The following is a 21,014-nucleotide window of genomic DNA, read 5'->3' on the forward strand; positions in this document are numbered from 1 at the left end:
ACTTTCATGCCTTGTTTGGATACTTTCATCCATCTCAATAAAAATAGCAACCTAAAATGACTAATAAAACCCCCCAACAGCAGATACTTGAGAACTTTGCTTTTTGAAATGCTTCAAACATCTCCATTGCTTATGTTTTGAAAATTAATCACTCTATATGGTTCTCCCTCTGGCTACTTCTTCCCACTGTCTCCCTTTAGTGTCATTGTGTTTGTAGAACATCATGAGTAGAACTCCTCAAAGTGGGAGTAATATTTGCATTGGGTACATTTGTGTACAATGTGTAGTTTAGTATCATGTATCCTACACATTTAATAAATAGTCTGAAGACTTAGCCTCTAACAAATCTAAAGGACTCTGATATTGCTTAAAATTAAAGAGCTTAAAATTAAAGAGCATTTGGGGCACCTGGCTGGTGCAATTGATTAAGCCTCAGACTCTTGGTTTTGGCTCAGGTTGTGATCTCAGGTTCATGACCTCAGGGTTGTGAGATTGAGCCCCACACTCAGCGTGGAGTTTACTTGAGATTCTCTTTCTCCCTCTGTCCCTCCCACTTGTGTGCTCTTGCATGCTCCCTCTCTCTAATGTAAATAAATAAATCTTAAAAAAATCCCTGAAGATGTATTTGAGAATTTGTGTATGATTTTTTTATTGTGTAAAGTAATTTCTGTTATTTATTTAATTATTATTGTACAGAGTGAAAGTATTCAGGCTAGCAAGGAGTATTTTTTATTACCTGTAAGCAGGATGTTATAACTAGAGCTCAAATGTGTTAAAGCTCCATGTAACTCTGATGAATTAACATTTTTAGAGGTATAGGCATAGTTTTAGTGTCCGTTGTAGGCAATACAGTTATGAGCTTTTTGTTTCTATTTTGGCAGTAAGAAAATTTTCTGCAGGGGTAGCTTGACCTTACTTCTATGCAGTTAAAAAAAAAAAAAAACCGAAATCTCTCTGTGTGTGTGTGTGTGTGTGTATGTGTGTAAAGTTCTGTGTATCAGATCTCCATTGATTTAGGAGATTCTTTGCCATTTAAAAAGTTTGCCCACAATCTAAAAGAAATTAATCAATAATATATTGGTTTGCTTTGATTAAAATAATTCTGTGCACGTACTACAAGGAATTAATTCCGTGATCAACTGTTTGAAGCATATATATTTTGAAAGAACATTCTAAAGTCTCAGTACAATTTTATTGTCTAGATAGATAGAACTATTTTCATACTGCCTCATAATGGCTACCTCAAGATATAAAAACATTTTTTAAAAAAGTAAAAAAGAAGACACTTAGTTAAATCACAAATATTTGAGAGATAAGTAACTGTTATCCTTGGCTATTTCCCTATTTTCCCATTTCTGAGATCTGCTTCATCAGACCGTGGATAAGGTGAGCACGCCTGGCTATTATAGTTTGACAAATGTTTGCCAAACACATTCTCTCTAGTTTGCGGGGATAGACTTGACATAGGGAATGTGGGTATGGGTGGGGATCTCTAGGAAGTTTCCAGTTTTCCTCCTTGACATTTGTTCTGTGTCCAAGTTTTGGTATTGATGGTAGTCCAGGGACTGAAATGTGGAGGGATATGGGTATGCAGATGTATAACATTAAATGGTTCTTAATAGTAAAGAAAAAAAGTTGGAGATTTTATTTTTTAAATATTAAAAGCAAGTGAAGTTAAAGAATTCTATTCTTTGTGTTGGAAAGTTACATTTTAATCCTGACACCAACAGGAAAAAAAAGAGTGATGGTTTTGATCAATAAACCCGATTAAAAGAGAATTAAGTGGGAATATTTTGAGCATATATGAAAGAGGGTTAATCCCAAAAAGCAAATCCAGAAAGAGAACGCTGATGGAAAGAATTATCCTAGGGGTATGTGCAGGTAACTGAAAAAGAAGAAAGATAGGTCTTTAAGGCTACTTACTGTATTTGTTTCCTTTGTTGTAACAAATTACCACAAACTTGGTAGTTTGAATAACACAGATTTATTCTCTCAGAGTTCTGGAGTTCAGAAGTCTGAAATACTTTTCACTGAATCAAAACTAAGGTGTGGTCATGACTATGCTCCCTTGAGAGACTCTAGGGGAGAATCCATTTTATTGCCCATTTCCAGCCTCTATGGCTGCATTTCTTGTATACCTTGGCTCATGGCCCTTTCTGTCAACTTTAAAGCCAGCAGCAAAGTATTTTCAAACTGCTCTGCTTCCACGGTCATAACATCTTCTTTTTTAAAATAGCTTTCATTTTTAACTTTTATTTTTAATTTTTTTTTAGAGAGCAAGCATGAACGGCAGGGGGTGATGGTGGGTGGGTAGGGGGAGACCGGAGAGAGAATCCCAAATAGGCTCCACATTCAGAGTGGAGCCCAATGTGGGGCTTGATCTCACAACTGAGAGTCTGTGACCTGAGCTGAAACCAAGGTGCCCCAGTCACAACATCTTCTGGCTTCTGTGTCAGATATCTCTCTGCCTCCCTCTTATAAGGAAGGACACTTGTGATTGTGTTTAGAGCATACTCAGATAACCCAGGATAATCTCTCCATCTCAAGATCCATAATTTCATTACACCTGTAGAGGCTCTTTTCTTACATAAGGTAGCATTCACAGGGATTAGGGATTAGGACCTGGACATGTTTGGGTACCATTATTGAGTTTAACACAGCTAAAAATACCATGTATGGTAGAACAATACACACATACACACAATTATTTTGTTTGGGATTTGTTATCTGAACATGGTAGGAGTATAGGGTATTTATAATTTCAAAAAAGTCCCTTATACCTTTTTGCATTGTCAGAATTTTTATGGAATATATTTTACTAATGATCAGAAAAAAATTAAGTTAATTTCAATTTGGGAAAGAGAATTTTAAAAAATAGATTTTATTTTTTTAACAGTTTTAGATTTTCAGAAAGTTCAAGAGGATAGTACAGTGTTTCCATATACCCTACACCCAGTTTCCTCCATTATTAACATCTTATATTAGTAACATAATTTATTATAGTCAATGAACTAATGTTAATATGTTATCACTAAAATGCATACTTTATTCAGATTTACATTGTTTTTCCTTAATTAGCTATGATGGTTCTCAGGTTTTTCTTTCTTTTTGATAACCTTGAAGCTTTGGGGAGTACTAGTCAGATATTTTGTAGGATGCCCCATATTGGAATTTGTCTGATGCTTTTCTCATGGTGAAACTGGGGTTGTAGGTTTTGGAGAGGAAGGCCACAGAGATAGAGTGCCATTACTATCATATCATTTCAAGAGTACTGGCTACCAACATGATTTATCACTACTGGTATTGACCTTGATCACTTGGAACATGTATATAACTTACTTGGGTGTGTGGTGTTTTGTTGTTTTCCTTCACATGTATTCACTTATGGTCATGTCAGATTCATGTTAAATTGTCATATTTCTCAAAGGAGTCTTTTAGCCTCTATGAGATTCTGAACATGGCTAAGTTAATTTTACATTGAAGATTTCAGGATCATGCCCTGAGCCAAAGGCAGATGCTCAACCGCTGAGCCACCCAGGCATCTCATCTCTCTCCCAAAATAAATAAATAAATTTTGGGGCACCTGGGTGGCTCAGTTGGTTAAGCTCCTGCCTTCGGCTCATGTCACAATCCCAGGGTTCCTGGATTGAGCCCAGAGTCTGCTTCTCCTTCTCCCTCTGCTGCTCCCCCTGGCTCATGCTTTCTTCCTTTCTCTCTCTGTCATATAGATAAATAAAATCTTTAGAAACAATTTTTTAGAAGAAGGTAAAAAGATATTCATGTTGATGGGAAAGTGTAAGTGTGAAATATACTGTACTAATAATTGTGTATTTGGGCTTGCCATTCCTTAAGAAACCCTGACCTTCAGAAGACCAGGTCCCTAACATATTTCTAAAGGGTCTGTAGTTCTTTCTCCTTTGAACTACAGTAGGTATCACATATGCCATCATTTGCTGAATATCTGGCTTCTCGGCTGGACTGTGAGCTCTAAGAAGTGGGGACCATGTATATTATTGACACTAGTGTGTGACCTGTGCCTGGCACATAGTGGGCACACAGGCATATGTTGACTGACTGTCATTGCATATGCTAATTCTTTTGAGCACTTTTATTTTATTTTTTAATTTTTTAATCTTTTTTATTTTTATTTTTTCTTTTGAGCACTTGTAGAAATGGGTCACTTGTATGGGTAAATAGTCATAAAGCCATTTGAAAAATGTAGTATACAACATGTAAAACAGTAGTATTAAAGAAAACTGTGTATGTGTATGTATATATGTATACGAAAAAGACTAGAAATAAATATCGCAAAATATTAACAATGGTTTTCTCTGGTTATGAGATTATGGCTGTGAATATTTCTTATTTTCCGTTTCTCTTCAAGAAGTTTATTATTTTATAACCAGGAAATAATCAGACTACATTACCTTATACTTTTATAATCAGGTAAAATGGTGAACCCCATCATAAAAATGGTTCAGCTCTAGTATGTGGAGGAGTACTCAAAGCAAGATAAGAAAGTTGCAAAGTCACTGATCATCTCTAAGCCTACTTTTAGTTTCTTCAGAATCGGTTCAAATATTGTTTTATCTAATGTTAATTTAATTCTAAAGATTTTACTTATTTATTCATGAGAGATACAGGGAGAGAGGCAGAGACACAGGCAGAGGGAGAAGCAGACTTCCTGCAGGGAGCCTGATGGGGCATTCCATCCCAGGACCCCGGGGTCAGTACTTGAGCCGAAGGCAGATGCTCAACCACTGAGCCACCCATATGCCCCTCTAATGTTAATTTTAAAGTGCCATTTAGAGATATATTGGTGTGTAATGTCATACGTGTATTTCACTTTGCTAATTTAACTTTTGTGCATTTAACCTGTTAGATTAAAAACCTCAGAGGACTTGATTTTCCCTTATTTTAGTATTTTAAAGAAGTCCCTGTGATATAAAAGTTAGCTCTAACCTGGGAATATTTGCCTGCTCTTACATTTCCCTTAAAATGAAAAAGAAGTCATTTTATTCCTTAGTTGGCCCTCTTTAGATGGAGATGAATCCTTGGATTAGGTGAAAAATCGCTAAGAGACCCTGGAGAATTGATAAATCCAGGCCATTTGTTTGTCTTGCCTGTTTCCCTAGGATATTAAACAGTGATGGATCAGAATTAGGCTGCAGCAGGGACTGGGGAAAAAAATCTCCCGGCATCCCTTCCCGCAGAAGCGTCAGCCACGGCAGTGAGGGTAGCTGCCACTTTAACTGACATGTCTTAAATTCTGCTCTGGGAAGCTCTGGGATCCTGTCCGCAGCCTCCGCCACTTCTCTTCTTATGCCCCTTTAATTGAGAGTCTCACTGGAGACCAAGAAACAAAGCAGAAGCTGAGGATTTTTGTTGGCCTTTAAATTGAGGACTGTCTTCTTTTTGTTTGCCTTAAAAAATCTGGTAGAAGAGAGGGAAAGGCATCTCTGCAGTGAGGCTAGACTCATTCCTCCAAAGTTACAGCTGCTCTAAATCTGTGAGTATGTTGCATTTTTAAAGCTGTTCTTGAGGGTCTGATTGCAATGTTCTGTTTAGCTCTGTGAGGATTTAATTTAAGGAAAGCCATGAAAATTTTAAAAATAGGAGTTAAATTTCATTGGAGACCTGCCGTGTTTGTTAGTTGACATTGTCTTTATTAAAGGCTTCATGTCAAGCTGGCCAGGGCTCTCCCCCATCCCCCCTTTTTTCAGGCTTCTTGAGGGTGAGTGCTGGAAGCCGAGAAAATAGTGAATCTTGCTGCTGCAGAGGCTGTGGTCTTCTCAGGATGCCATGGCTGGTATACTGATGCTGCAAGGTGTGCATGGGGCTGCAGAACAATGGAAGGGTGATGACGGCTCACTGTGGATCCACTGTGTGTGTTATATGGCCTTTGCTGGCTTCATTATAGAGTGTTGTTTTGTTAGGGTGATTAAAACCTTAAAGAAAGGTTAAGTGCACTGGCAGGCTCTCAGAATAGCGTGGGTTGATAGTCCTGGACTTTCCATCTCACTGTGAAGCCCTGGGTTAGCCTCTCCCGGTGTCTTGTCGCCCCTTACAAGGAGCGGGAGTTACCAAAAAAGTGACCTTTGCATGACCACCCCTTTTCTAATTGTGCATTTGAATTGGTGCCATTTTTGTCTGATGACGTAGATTCTTTAGCCTAAACATCTGTCCTGAGTCACTGTGTCCCACTTTCCCCCTTTGAAATTCACTCAAGGCTACAACTGTATCCTTACTGAATTATCATTGAATCAACTTTGAACATTTTGTAAAGGTAGAGGTTTAAGTTTTGGTTCCCATCAAAACCCGGGTATGTTCTTGATTTGCCTTTGTTAAATGAAAAGTCGTAGGATTTCAGTGATTCATATCATTTGGTTACTGATCTCATCCCTTTATTGTAAAAATCACATTAGCTAAAACAATTCCTAAAAGTTGATTTGTTCAGAGATCAAGAGTCAAAATACTTGTAAATAACAACCAGAATAGTCATCTTTGTGGATGTAGAATATATCTGACTGAGGGTGACGTATGAGCTTTGTGGGTATCAGTATTTTGGTCGATTTCCTGCAATGTGAAATAAATCAAGGATTTGAAAAAAGAAACTCTGCCACCCAGAGATCAAACATCTGCTGTTTTTATTTTTAAACGTTTTGTTAGATCTAAATGTAGCAACTTTGAATTTAATTAGGAGCGATTCCTAAAAATAGGATAATCGGCCTTATCCAGACTTGTAAGGGACTTACATGCATGCGTGCATTTGTTCATTCACTAAATGTTTATATTTGTTGCAAAGCTCTTGCCAGGCTCTGGGGCTATGATGTTGAAGAAGACATTATAGGTGCCCTCATGGAGCAGATATTTTTAGCAGTTGAGGGGAGCATTCCAAAATTACCTCATTATTTCATTACAACAATGGTAATTTTTCAACCATAGAAGTACAGATAGTTTGTGGCCAGATATATGAACGGCATACGAATACTTGTAACTAATTCTGTCCCAGATCTTCTCAAGTGCAGATCCTGGGTTTACTTGAACTGGAAAGAGATTGTGAAAATAATTAGTTCAACAAGCATGTGATAGGCACTCTATTAAGTGCTGGTTTCAGATCAGTAAATAAGAAATGGTCCCTGCTTTGGAGGAGCTCACAGTTAAGTGTAGTGAGAGGGAAAGGGAAATTGGTTATGTTAGTGTATTTTAGTGAGTGTCTGTTCTGATGTTATGGGAACCCTGTTGGCACCGGGGATGGGTGGAGAATATGGTGGAGATGCCCTGCCCTCTGGAAACTCTTAAGGGCTGTAGTGGAGAAATGTTAGGGTGCCATGAGGAATACACGGGACGGAGGTTGAGGACTTCCCTATCATTTAGTAAACATCTATAGTGGGCCAGCCACTAGTTGGTATTCTGCATACCTTGCGTACCTTAATCTTCCCTTCGATTAATTGTAAATTTGAATTGGTGCATTTGAATTGAAACTGCTTAACTATCTCTGCTGTAACAAGCATGTAAACCAAAGTACACAGAGAGGTTAAATTGCTGAAGGTCACACAGGAAGTATGTGGAGGAATTAGAACTGGATCCCAGGTGTGACTTGATTCCAGAACTCTGCCCCATCTGGTCGTCTCCAAACCTGGCTGCTCAGCAGTTACCTGAGTTCCAGTGGGAGAACAGTGTTATTACAGGCTTCCTGGGTGACTGTGGGCAGCTAGGTTTAAGAGCCATTCTTATACTACTTCCTCAGTTTACAGACAGGTAGAGAGGGAGGACAGAGGTCACACAAGTTGAAATGGGGCCAGTTATCCAATTTCCTAGCTGCCGTTGATTTCATCATAGTGTATTAGAAGACACTAAGAAACCAAAAGCAGAATTAAAAGCAAAGAGCAGACCCAAACCAACCATCCAAATAAAACAAAACAAAGCAAAAATAACAGCAAGAGCCTTAACCTGTAAAGGTGTTTGGTTGGCCTTGGCTTTGAAGAAGAATCCCTGGCCTACCTGACCTGCCTCCCCTGGCAGCTCTGATTCAGAGGTCTTTCTGTGCTGCCTCGGGGTTGCTTGCGAGTGAACTAGTTAGGATATTTTCTTCTAAGGTTTAGTTTATTTATTTGAGAGAGTGAACATGAGTGGGGATGGAGGATGGGCAGAGGGAGAAGGAGAAGCAGACTCCCCACTGAGCAGGGAGCCGGACGTGGGGCTTTATCCCATGACCCTGGATCATGATCTGAGCTGAAGGCAGATGTTTAACCAACTGAGCCACCCAGGCACCCTGTGGATTTTTTTCTTTTAACAGAGAAAACTTCTTGGCCTACTAATAGTCATTCAGGCACTTAGAATTTATTGGGGGATACAGATAACAAACTGTATAAAAACAAAAACAAAAACAAATAGTCATTGGGATGTAGTGGGATAAATGCTGTGGTTTAGAGAAGCAAAGATGAAGGGGTGACTGACCTAACCTGGGGTGATGGGCAGGAGTCTGGGCAGAGGCTGACTTGACAGGGCTTTCTGAAAGAGGCCATGTCTGAATTGAGGCAGAGACTGCTAGATACTGGGCATGATCAATTGGGTGTAGCAGGAGGGTTATTAAGTACAAAGGCCCTGAGGTATGAGAGGCCATTGTAGGGAGAGGCAAAACTTTCTCCTCTACACTCTTAAACTTATCTCCTAGGCTCTGCAAATTAAATGGATAAAAGATTAGCAGGAAGAAAAAAATGTTTAATTGCATATACACATGGGAGTTCCCCCCCAAAAAACATATCTTAAGAAGGTGGTTAGAATTTGGGGCTTATATACTTTTTTTTTTTAAGAGTGGGAGAGAGGAGGGCCAAAGGGAGAATGATAATCAGGCTCCATACCCAGCATGGAGCCTGACCCGAGGCTCGATCTAATGACCCTGAAATCATGACCTGAGCTGAAATCAAGAGTCGCAGGATAACTGAGGCACCCAGGCACCCTGCTTTTTTGTATACTATCTTAAACGAGGAATGATAAAATGTGGAGAAGCAGCTAGGCCCAAAAAGGGGTTTTAGGCTTCTGGATGAAGGTTAAATTGTAGGAAGGTAACACAGGAAATGTCTGGTAAGTAAGGATTGTTTAGTTTTTATGTTATTGTTTAGTTTTGTTATGCAGATAAAAGAAGAGTCCTCTCAGGTGATGATATTTATCCTTGAAGTACTTCTCTTCCTGGTGTGGAAAAGGGAAACACCTTTACAAAAAGAAATTTATTCCTTTTACACAAGAATGAGTCGGGTGAGAACTAATCAACTTCAGCTCAAAACAGTCTTTATGTCAAAGTGACATCTTTGGGGGTGACATACTCCGATCCCCTTCACCATGTTCTCTTCAGGGTTCATCAAGAAGCTTGAGAGTCCTGCAGTTGTAGTGAGGGGAGGCTGGTCAGAGGAAGACAGATGCCAAGGGTGTCTTGACAAGGAGCTGTGGCAAGGGCGGTGACAGACCACTGAAGTGTTTTCAGAAATTGTGAGGATTGTGTGGACTTGTGTTTAAATAAGATGACTGGGGAACGCGTGGGTGGCTCAGTGGTTGAGCATCTGCCTTTGGCTGAGGGTGTGATTCCTGTCCTGGGATTGAGTCCGATATCGGGCTCCCTGTGAGGAGCCTGCTTCTCCCTCTGCCTGTGTGTCTCTGCCTCTCTCTCTCTGTGTCTCATGAATAAATAAATAAATTCTTTAAGAAATAAAAAATAAATAGGATGACATTGACACAGTATAGAGACTTGGGTGGGAGGTCAAGGAGAGTGTGCTCAATCCTATATGATACCTTGCTCCTCGTTCTAATACTCTGCCCAAAGTTGTTGATAATTTAGGGCTTACTAGGCTTTTTTTTTTTTTTTAAGATTATTTATTTATTCATGAGAGACACAGAGAGTAGAGAGAGAGAGAGACAGGCAGAGGGAGAAGCAGGCTCCATGCAGGGAGCGCCACGTGGGACTCCATCCTGGGTCTCCAAGATCACGCCCTAGGCTGAATGTGGCGCTAAACCGCTGAGCCACCTGGGCTGTCCCTTACTAGGCGTTTATAGCTGAGGCTGAGAATTTAATATATGTGTATATATATATGTACCTATGTATGTATGTATGTTTATGCACAGAAATAGAGAAATATTAGTCATTACTTGTAAAGAAAATATGTTTGATTCCCAATGCAGTGACTTATAAACAAACTTATAGGAAATAACCCACTAAATGTATACTTTTTAATGTCCCCTCTCCCTTTTTTGTGTGTGTCAAACTTCTCATTTGATTAGTAGAAAGCTTGAAGCCTGTCATGAAGTAGGGGATTTTGAGGCTCTGTGGTTTCTCTTTTTGCTATGTCATCCACTAAGATTTTCATATCTTAGTGGGGAAGAAATGAACTAGGATTCTTTAAAAATGTCTGAGTCCCAGTATCCATGGTCAGTCTTTGCATTTTCAATGAAAAGTGTGCTAATTGGTCTTTCCTATAATAGATGAAAAAGATGAAGTACCCCTTGAAAAGCTGTTGTATTATGTCCATTGGCCATAGATTGTTTGGGATATAGGCAGCCCTCTGCTCATCTTTTTTTTTTTTTTTAAATAAAGCTACAGTGTACTCCTGGATACATGTGTCATGAAAAATGATTTTTTTTGGGGGGGTGCTTATGCCCAGAGATCTTCCTAATATTTTGTACTTGCTTTCCACTTTTTAAAAAAAATTTTATTTACTTATTTACTAGAGGGGTGAGGGGAGGGACAAGCAGACTCTGTGAGAGCATGAAACTCCCTTCTACCAGGTTTGATTCTATGACTCTGAGATCATGACCTGAGCTGGAATCAAGAGTCAGACGCTCAACCAACTGAGCCACCCAGGCACCCCATGCTTTCCACTTTTTTATACCACGTTTATGCTGATGTCTTTGGCTCATCTTAATTATTTTATTTTTTAAGTAATCCAGCGTGGGGCTTGAACTCACAACCCCAAGATTAAGAATCACACACTCCTCTGACTGAGACAGCCAGGCACCCCTGGCTCATTTTAAAAGGGCAGACTGCATATAGGGGCAGATTATGTGGATATGAGTTTGATATGAATTTCTTGCATGATTTACTTTTCTTTTGATAGTTCATCAGTCCACAGGTGTGGAAAGTCTTTAGTGACCATGTGAGTAGTATGAATGGATTTCTTTGTTGGTGATTGTTTTTCTATCAGCGGATTATAGAATATCTTATTTCAAGTCCTTATAGATGACTGACTGTATTTTAGGAAACAGGGAAGTATGGGAATAAGACTTGAATTTCTTTTGTGCTTTGGGATTATATACCCATTGTCTTCTTGAGCACTGGACGGGCCAGAATTTGAGCCTTTCTGTGCTCCAGCAAACCGAGTCTGAATATATAGCATTTATGTGCCATTACCCCCTCCTTAATGTTAGCTTAGGGGTTTTTGTTTCTTTGTTTTTAAAGCAATAGCATCCTTGTATAGCAAAACCACTTTGTGTGCCTGCTTGCTATCATAGACTGAGTATATACAGCACACTCTGAAAACAGCCACACATTGAGGAGCTAAAGAAAATTAAACTTTAATTACTTGAGTACTTATATGCATCCCCTTCTGGTTTGTCTTACCTAATATTTACTGAGGGCTACTTGTTTATAAATGAAGGACTCCCATGATAACATACTCATGAGTATTTTCCATCTACATACAAGATATAAAAGGTAAGGTGTTGAGAATGTATTTGGCACAAGGATACTAATGCAGAATTAATACAAATGTCAGGGCACCTGGGTGGCTCAGTGGTTGTGCATCTACCTTTGGCTCAGGTCATGACCCCAGGATCCCAGAATCCCGGGATCGAGTCCTATATCAGGCTTCCTGCATGGAGCCTGCTTCTCCCTCTGCTTGTGTCTCTGCCTTTCTCTCTCTCTCTGTGTCTCTAGTGGATAAATAATCTTTAAGCAAAAATACAATGTCATTTATTCATCAAAAACTCATTGAGCATCTCTGTGCTAGGACACAGAATTCCTGACCTTAAAAAGCTCATATCTACTTACCACAACTAAAAGTAAAGCGATAATCATGCTATGATGACTTTTAAATTCTGACTAGGGAACCGATAGGAGAAACACATTATGTAACTTAAAAAAAAAAAACCCACAAAAATGACTTTCAGGTAGCCTTTATTTTTTTTCTCTCCTTCATGGATGGTGAGCCAAATGTAAGGAAAACTTTTTTTCAGCATTGCTTTTTAAAAATTCCTCTTTTGTCTACTCTTTGTTGTAGTTGGTAATGTTCCAGAAGACATGATAATCACCCCTCCCTGCCCCTACCCCATGTAGTGTGACACCGAAAACCTGTGTTTACTCTGCATCTTGAAAATATCTGCATTCCTATTTTGAGAGACAAACTGAAACCATACCCAGCTGCCAAATAGCAGGAATGCAGTGGTCTGTCTAATGGGAAGTCCTTGGGCCCTATCACTTAACTCTTAACATCAGCACCAAATTTATGTGGTACTTCAGCCAAAAAGGTTATTTTACAGAATGGAGCTCATTTCCTCCTCATAACTTCCGTGTGAGGTAGACAGGGAAGGTATGGTTACCTGTCCTCTGGCTCTTTGTCTGTGTGTGTGCTTTTTTTTTTCCTCCCTCCTCCCGTTTCTTTTTATTGTGATAAATACACCTAACATGAAAGTTACCACCTTAACCACTTTTCAGCATACGTTTTAGCAGCATTAAGTACATTCACACTGTTGTGCAACCATTACCACCGTCTGTCTCCAGAACTCTTTCATCTGGGAAAGTGGAAACTCTGGACTTATTCAGCAATAACTCCCCACTGCCCTCTCTCCCCACCCCCTGGCAACCAACTTTCTGCTTTCTATGATTTGTATCCCTTCTCTGTTTGTGTGCATGGGGACACTGAGATCCCCAGCAGTGAGTGAATGGTCTGATGTGTCACTGCTTGCAAGTGACAGGTACACCTGGGATGGAAACCCAGCCTTCTGCTTTGTGTGCCACCATGCATTCTCCGACATCATACTACAGATAGGGCAGTGAGAAAGGGTGATGAGTAGAACAGGTACAAGCTTTGTGTTGGAAATAGGAAAGCACTTCAATAGGGAAAGGATTTTTTTTTTTAGATTGAAAACTGGCAAACGAAATAAGAGATGCCTCTATCTCTTGCCCATCTGACATTCCATTGTTGTTTGTTTTAAATAACGTGAAGAAGTACAATTTGCTTTGCTTAAGGAAAGAATTTGAGAAGATACAGGCTTTGGTTTTAGTTTCCAGCGCTGTCTGATTTGCTGTGTCTGTGGGCAAGAAAAACAGCATCTGTTAGGGTAGTTTCTTTTTTTTCTTTCTTTCTTTTTTTTTTTCTGGAGATACAGCAAGTCCTACTGTTCATTTTCTTACTGAGAAGGTTTTGAGGCATGCTTTATGTTTTATGTGAAAATGAGGTTCTGTTCTTTTCAACTGTTCTCACTTTGCTCTGGAACTCTCATCCCCAAAGATGACAGAAGAAAACATTAAGTGGTCAATAAATGATCATATCATCTGTTTACATTTCCAATAGTCTCTCTTGGAGTGACGCAGGTTTTCGTGGGAAGGGTAAGTGCCCAGTCAAGTAAAAATTTAAACTCTGTATCAGGCCTACATTTTCCTTCTCAAAGGTCACCCCATCCCTCCTTCCAACAGCATGTAGGTGCTGGAAAAAGTTCCATGGAGATGGAGCCCTCCTCTGGGAATTGCCTTCTGGTTGACAGCCTCATCTACTTGTTTTTGCATTAACTTCTGTCCTACTGTCTCTGCCACCAAAGCACTTTCGATGCTGGATCTGTTGATGTGCCCATGACCCCAAGGGCTTGGCATTCTCCATTGGCACTGGCTGGTCAATGGGTGCCTGAGGTCTGTGGCTGCTCTCATTTGACCTCTCTTTGCCCTTTGCTCCAGGGTCATCTAAGTTGTCTTTTAAAAACATTCTTATTTTGCAATAATTTCAAACTTAGCCAAAGGGTATAAGAATAATAGAACTTTTGTATATCTCTAATCCATTTTTAACATTTTGTCACATTTGTTTTCTTATTCTTTCTCTGTATACACATTATTTTATGTTTTTTTTGAGTCATTTGGGAGTAGGATGCTGTCTAGAGAAAGTGGTCTGGAGAGGGCATTAGAACCTTCCCCAAATGAGGAAGGGAGGGAATATTTGTTCTTTCCTTTTCTCTACTTTCCTCTAACTCTCCTTTTTCCTTAGTTTCTCTGCTGTCTCGAACACTTCCTTCTGCTGAACTGGCTTTGAGTCCTTTTCGGCCCTTGCTGTTGGCTCCTAGTTGCATATCGAGTTGTTGGTGCTCTTAGAACAGCGTGGTTCTCAGATCAGGTGTGGTTGTTGGGAGCAGATGGGAGTACTGCTGACCTCCATTTGTTCCTTTGCCTATTTATTCAGGCAGTCAGTGTCTCCAGCTTGCATGGCAGGTCTGCCTGGAGAATGCTTGGTGTACTGCTTGCGAACAGGCATGCAAGCTTTGGCTGGACTTTTTTACTTTTTAAGATTTATTTATTGATTTTAGAGAAAGAGAACATGTGCACACGAAGGAGAGCAGGGACAGAGGCAGAGGGAGAGAGAATCCTCAAGCAGACTCCATATTGAGCATGGAGCTCTACAGGGCCTCCATCCCAGGACCCTGAGATCATGACCTGAGCAGAAATCAAGAGTTGTACGTTCAACCAACTGAGCCACACAGGTGCCCCAGTTGGACTTCTGATCCAAATTTACGAACTTATAAGCAGGATAAAAAAAGGTGTGACTTGCGGCACCTGGGTGTTTCAGTTAAGAGTCTGCCTTGGGCTCGTGTCATGATCCTAGAGTCCTAGGATCAAGCCCCACATCAGGCTCCCTGCTCAGAGGGAAGTCTGCTTCTCCCTCTTCCACAGCCCCTCCTACCCCTACTCGTGGTCTCTTGCTTGCTCTCACAAATAAATAGAAAAAAAAAAAGATGTGTGGGGCACCTGGGTGGCTCAGTGGTTGAGCATCTGCCTTCAGCTCAGGTCGTGATCCTGGGGTCCTGGGATCGAGTCCCACATCGGGCTCCCTGAGGGAAGCCTGCTTTTCTCTCTGCCTATGTCTCTGCCTCTCTCTTTGTGTCACTCCTGAATAAATAAATAAAATCTTAAAAAAAAAAAAAAAAGATGTGACTTAGCAACATTGTAGTAAACAGTTGTAAGTTATTTAAAATCTATAATTTAGTCTCAGATATCATCTTTGAGATAATAAATTGTATGGCTTTATGTGTCTAACTCCTAATAGTGCCTACAGTACCGTGCTCCTAGATGTTTGTGAGTGAAAATTAAAATTTAATTTACTAAATTAACCCTTTCATTTAGTGGATTACTTTTTTAGATTGTAGTCCATTCCTTGCTACCTTTTCCAGTTTTATTTATTTATTTTTGCAGAGTTGGTTACCTTTTTAAATTTTAATCCTAATTTTTTCTTTTTTTGTTTTTTAAGATTTTATTTATTTATTTGAGAGAGGGAGAGAGGTAGTGAGGGAGCATGAGCGGGGAGGAGAGGGAGAAGCAGGTTCCCCACTGAGCAGGCTCCCACATGGGATTCCCGGATCATGACGTGAGCCCAAGACAGAACGCTTAACCGACTGAGCCACCCAGGTGCCCATTAATCCCAATTTCTAATTACAATGTAGAATTAGGGTAAAAGGAAGTACCTTTCCAGTGAATCCATTTATTTTAATGGACCTTCACTTTCCATCTTTCTTTTTTTTTAAAAAGATTTTATTTTTATTCATGAGAGGCAGAGACATAGGCAGAGGGAGAAGCAGGCTCCCCGTGGCAGCCCAATATAGAACTTGATCCCAGGACCTCAGGACCATGACCTGAGCCAAAGACAGATACTCAACCACTGAGCCACCTGGGCATCCCACTTTCCATCTTTCATATAAAGCTAAGGAAATACTTGGCATATAGCTTGCTGGACATGCACAAGGGCCCTGTGTACTGCATTTTTCAGATCCCCCAAAGATGGAAATGGGGCTAGTATCAAGAACTCATGATAGTGTCTACTGGTTTCCACCTGTGGGAGCCAATTCCTTTCAATAAAGGAATAAACCTATTTTCAACAAATAAGTAGGTATATTAAAAATCAGGTTGTGATCATAAATGTATATATAAGATAACAAGTTTGAAAACAATTCAGGATTATATTATTACAGGTATTTTAAGTTCAAAACTTAAAATAGCTTTGAAGTTTGTTGTCAGTGTAAGAAATAGAAAAGATAAAATTAGAGCAACTACAGCATTTAAATATTGCCTTTTTCAAAGTAGTGAAAATTTGGAAGAGTTCGAAAAGGTCTAAAATTACATTAGAAACACATTACGTAGTGATGTATTCTAACTTCCTTACATGGAAAGGACTAAAAATAATACACTGTTCTTGCATGATTCCACGGAACTATTGTAAGCTGTGTGTGTGGTGGAAGAGGGGTAATCAGAGGGTGTTTCCTTAAATTAATATTTGAATACTCCCTTCATGAATTTGAACTTCAGTTGCTCAAAATATATATTTTTCCCTAATTACTAAAAATAGTGCATGATCACTTTTTAAGTTTTGAAAAAAACATAGAAAAGCACAAAGAATAGAAAATCACTCAAGCTCTACAGATGATATGAAAGAAAGTTTATAGTTTTGGTTGAGGAAGGCTTTGTCATAAGTCTAAGCATGTATCTGACTTAATAGAATAATTATATATTTTGTTGGTGCTGTCCTTTTTTTTTTTTTTTTTTTTTTTTTTTTTTTTTTTTTTAGCTTTGTAGATCTCTCTCTAAAGGAACAGGACTTGAGTGAAGAAAAAGTGGTGACATTCCTTTGCTTTGATTCTGTAGCTAGCACTGGTGATAGACCTAGGGTTTAGGTTGGCAGTGCAGTGTATTTGGGGGTACCTGTTGATTTCCGGGCTGTTTTTGCTCTGCAGCCATACCAGCTGCAGCAGCCCACACCTTCCCTCTTCTTTGATCACTGAGATCAAAGTGAGAATGGCTATTTTCATCCTTTGGGTAGAATTTGTTTTGGTGAACAGTTTTCTTTAGTAAGAAACACAGCTGATCAACAATATTTAGCAGTAGATTTCCTAGAAACCTGGTGGTGGTGTCCACTGGAGTCTTGTGTTTATAACTCCAGTGGACACAATCCAGACTATAGATTATATAAATGGTGCCTCCCAGAGTGTGACAGTTGGTCTGTTTACTTTCATGCCTTTTCTCCCCAAAAAGAGAGATTTTAGCTTTGCTGAAAAAGCTTAAAGGATACTAAGTGTCTTTTTATTAATTTTTGAAATTTCATTTACTTTTTTTTAAATGGTCTTGCTTTTATGTCATTGTTCAGGAACATAGGATGTTGTGTTGGATTTACTGGGGAAATTAAATTTGTGTGTGTGTGTTTTTTAAAGATTTTATTTATTTACTTATGAGGGACAGAGAGAGAGTGAGAGAGAGAGAGGGAGAGAGAGGGAGAGAGAGGCAGAGACACAGGCAGAGGGAGAAGCAGGCTCCATGCAGGGAACCCAACGTGGGACCCAATCCTGGGCCTCCAGGATCACACCCTGGGCTGAAGGTGGCGCTAAACCTCTGAGCCACCCTGGCTGCCCGGGAAATTAAATTTGAATTGATTTTACTAATTATGATTTAAATGAGAGGAGAAAGTATAAAAAGTAGCTATAAGATTTTCGTTTGAAAATAGTTTTACCTAGTGATTAAAAGTTGCAGCATTATGAAACTCAATAATAAAAAGACAAATAGCCCATTTAAAAAATGGCCAAAGAACTTGGGTTAACATTTCTCTGAAGAAGATATATAAATGGCCATTAAGTACTGAAACAGATGCTCAACATCCTTATTCATCAGGCAAATGGAAGTCAGAACCACAGTGTGATACCATCACACCCACTAAGAAGAAGTGCTGGTCAAGATGTTGAGAAATTTGAACCCTCCTACATTGCTGATAAGAATGTAAAATCACATAGCCACTTGGAAAAATTGTCAGCTTTTTGAAATGTCAAATATAAACTTACCATATGACTCAGCAATTACCTTTCTAGGTATATACCCAAGAAAAATGAAATATATGTCTACATAAGAACTTGTACATGAAAGTTAATAGCAACATTATTCAAAATACCCAAAAAGTGGGGGCACCTGGGTGGCTTAGAAGGTTGGCATCTGACTCTTGATTTTGACTCAGGTCATGATCTCAGGGTTGTGGGATCAAGCCCCTCTTTGGTCTCTGTGCTCAGTAGGGAGTCTGCTTGAGAGTTTCATTCTCTCCCTCTCCTTTTGCCCCTCCCCCCATCTCCTTTCTCTTTCTCACTCTCTCTAAAGTAAATGAATCTTTTAAAAAGTACTCAAAAAGTGGAAATAACATGTATTCATCAACTAACAAAATGGTAAACAAAATGTGTTTTATCCATACAATGGAATATTATTTAGCAATGAAAGTAGAATACTGATACATCATCATCAACTTGTTTTTTGAAGACATGCTAAGTGAAAAAGCTAGTCATGAAAGATCAAGTATTGTATAATTACACTAATATGAAATGTCCAGACTAGGAAAAATCTGTAGATACTGAAAGCAGATTAGTGGGACTAGAGGTGACAGGGAAATATGGAGTGAATGCTAATGGATGGATACAGGATTTCTTTCTTTCTTTCTCTCTCTCTCTCTCTTTTTTTAAAGATTTTATTTATCTATTCATGAGAGACACAGAGACATAGGCTAGGCATAGGCTAGGGGGAGGGAGAAGCAGGCTCCCTGTGGGGTGCTGGATGTGGCAGTCGATCCAGGGATCCCAGGATCACACCCTGAACCAAAGGCAGATGCTCAACCACTGAGCCACTCAGGCATCCCAGATACAGGGTTTCTTTTAGGTGGCAAAATGTTGTAAAATTAGATAGTGGTGATAGGGGCACCTAGATGGCTCAGTTGGTTAGGTAACTGACTTTTGACTTACGCTCAGGTCATGATCTCAAGGTTGTTAGATTGAACCTTGTGTAGGGGTTCCACGCTCAGCATGGAGTCTGCTTGAGATTCTCTCTTCTTCCCCTTCTGCTCTTCCCCTCAGCTCTTTCTCTCAAATATGTAAATAAATAAATAAATGCATAAGTAAAATCTTAGATTGTGATGATAGTTGTGTACCTCTAAGAATATACTAATCAGCCCTTGATTGTATACTTTAAATGAGTGAATTATATAGCTTAAAATAAAATTATTTATCAATAAAACTGTTTAAATGTTTAAAATAAAGCATTAAATCGGGGCAAAAGAAGAACCAATTTTTCAACATACTGATACCTGTAATTGAAATATGATGTATGTTTTTCTTAGCCTCCATCAACCCAATAACAGTATTTTTCACTAGCTGAAAATACATTTCTTCTTACTTCTGAATTTAACATCTAGGTTATATAAGCTCAGAAGTAGAACAATCAAGTCATTCTATTCAGTTAAATTTTTAATAATTGTGCTTACTTTGGTGGTACAGATTCTAAAAGTGAAGCAATCTGAGGAGCATTTTTAGCATGGAGGATATCTGAACCTCAGTGCAGTGTTCCATATATTAGGAGCATTTATTGAAGGAAATAAGATAAAACCTGAATAAATGTGTATAAACGTGAAAATGTAGTATTGTAAGGAGAGTGTTAAAAAACAAAATTCAGCCTTGTAAATTTGAAGATATAATTGGCTTTATTAAACAATTCGTGAATTAGGCAGCATGCCACCTAGCACTTAGAGGGGAGCTCTGAGGGGTTGTACTAAATGGAAGCTTTTTATAAGAAGAAAGGTGGGGCAAGGAAGTTGTTAGCAGAAGAAAAGGATCCTTTCAGGGGAGGTAGCTTTCCCGTAGGAGGAAGAGCAGCAGGTCTTATCATGCAGATGACCTCATCTTCCTTCGGGGAAGGTTGAAACTAGAATTAGATTGGTTATTAAGCCCCAGGTTGGGACTCAGCCTTAGTGACATCATTTAGGCTCGTGGTTTTCTTTTTAACATCAGAGATTTATTTATCGATGAGGAAATTAGCAAGATGGTAAGACTGGTTCTAGGAGCATTTGGGCAACTGAAGAATGTTGGAGTAAGATTTTTATATGCAAAACTTGTTAATCTCCTATAAGGCAGTATTTGTATAATTACCAGACAAAAAGAAATCTACAAGTTACATATTACTTTATATAATGTGAACCTTAATCAGTAGTAAATAGTAAATTGAAGAAAGGTATATTCCTTACGGAATGAAATATTCCTTGGTGGGCCCATTAATGCTCCAAGATGGCATTGAAAGGACATGCACTCTTCTTTTTGTGTTATTTCCAATCTGTGGAGTAGCTGAAGGATGAATTATTCACTGGTGTTGGGATAATTGCGTATTCATGTGGGAAACAATTACATTTAGCTCTCACTGTATACAAAAATGGATTCCAGATATATACCTGTCATTTTCACTTTGTATTTGAAACATTTATCATAAAAAAAGAAGAAAATAGATTCTTGATGAAATATTATGTAGTCTGAGTGAATTACATCTATATCAAAAAATACTGTTGAATAAAAAAATCAGTTCATAGACTGATGTACTTACTGTGATATTAATATACATTTTAAAATACTATAGAATTGGCTCAGCGGTTTAGTGCTGCCTTCAGCCCAGGGCGTGATCCTGGAGTCCCAGGATCAAGTCCCAGGATTGAGTCCCACGTCAGGCTCCCTGCATGGACTCTGCTTCTCCCTCTGCCTGTGTCTCTGCCTCTCTCTCTCTCTGTGTCCCTAATGAATAAATAAATAAAACATTAAAAAAATACTATAGAATTTCTGGGACTTTATGGACATGTACATAAAAGCATAAAGGGCTAGAAGGATCTAATCTAAACTTTTATGTTTCTGAAAATGTGAATAAAGTCTAACATCATTTTATTAACAATTCTGAAATTCTGCTAAATTCAAGGCTGGTAAAGGTACTATAA

The 21,014-nt window shown here is 39.0% G+C and overlaps 1 protein-coding gene across 4 annotated transcripts in view; it reads left to right on the forward strand.

Annotated features, from left to right (window-relative positions):
• Positions 1–21,014, forward strand: part of TTC39B (tetratricopeptide repeat domain 39B) — a 130,920-nt gene that overhangs the window by 50,922 nt on the left and 58,984 nt on the right. Inside the window, exon 1 of one of the 4 annotated variants that reach the window (XM_026001424.2) lies at positions 5,157–5,509. The exons of the other annotated variants lie outside the window; for them this stretch is intronic. The gene's annotated coding sequence lies outside the window, so the exon portion shown is untranslated. Of the gene's footprint in view, positions 1–5,156; positions 5,510–21,014 lie in introns of those variants that run through there. 4 annotated transcript variants of the gene reach the window in all.

This window comes from Vulpes vulpes, chromosome 12, assembly GCF_048418805.1.
Source record: "Vulpes vulpes isolate BD-2025 chromosome 12, VulVul3, whole genome shotgun sequence".
Taxonomy (NCBI): Eukaryota; Metazoa; Chordata; class Mammalia; order Carnivora; family Canidae; genus Vulpes; species Vulpes vulpes.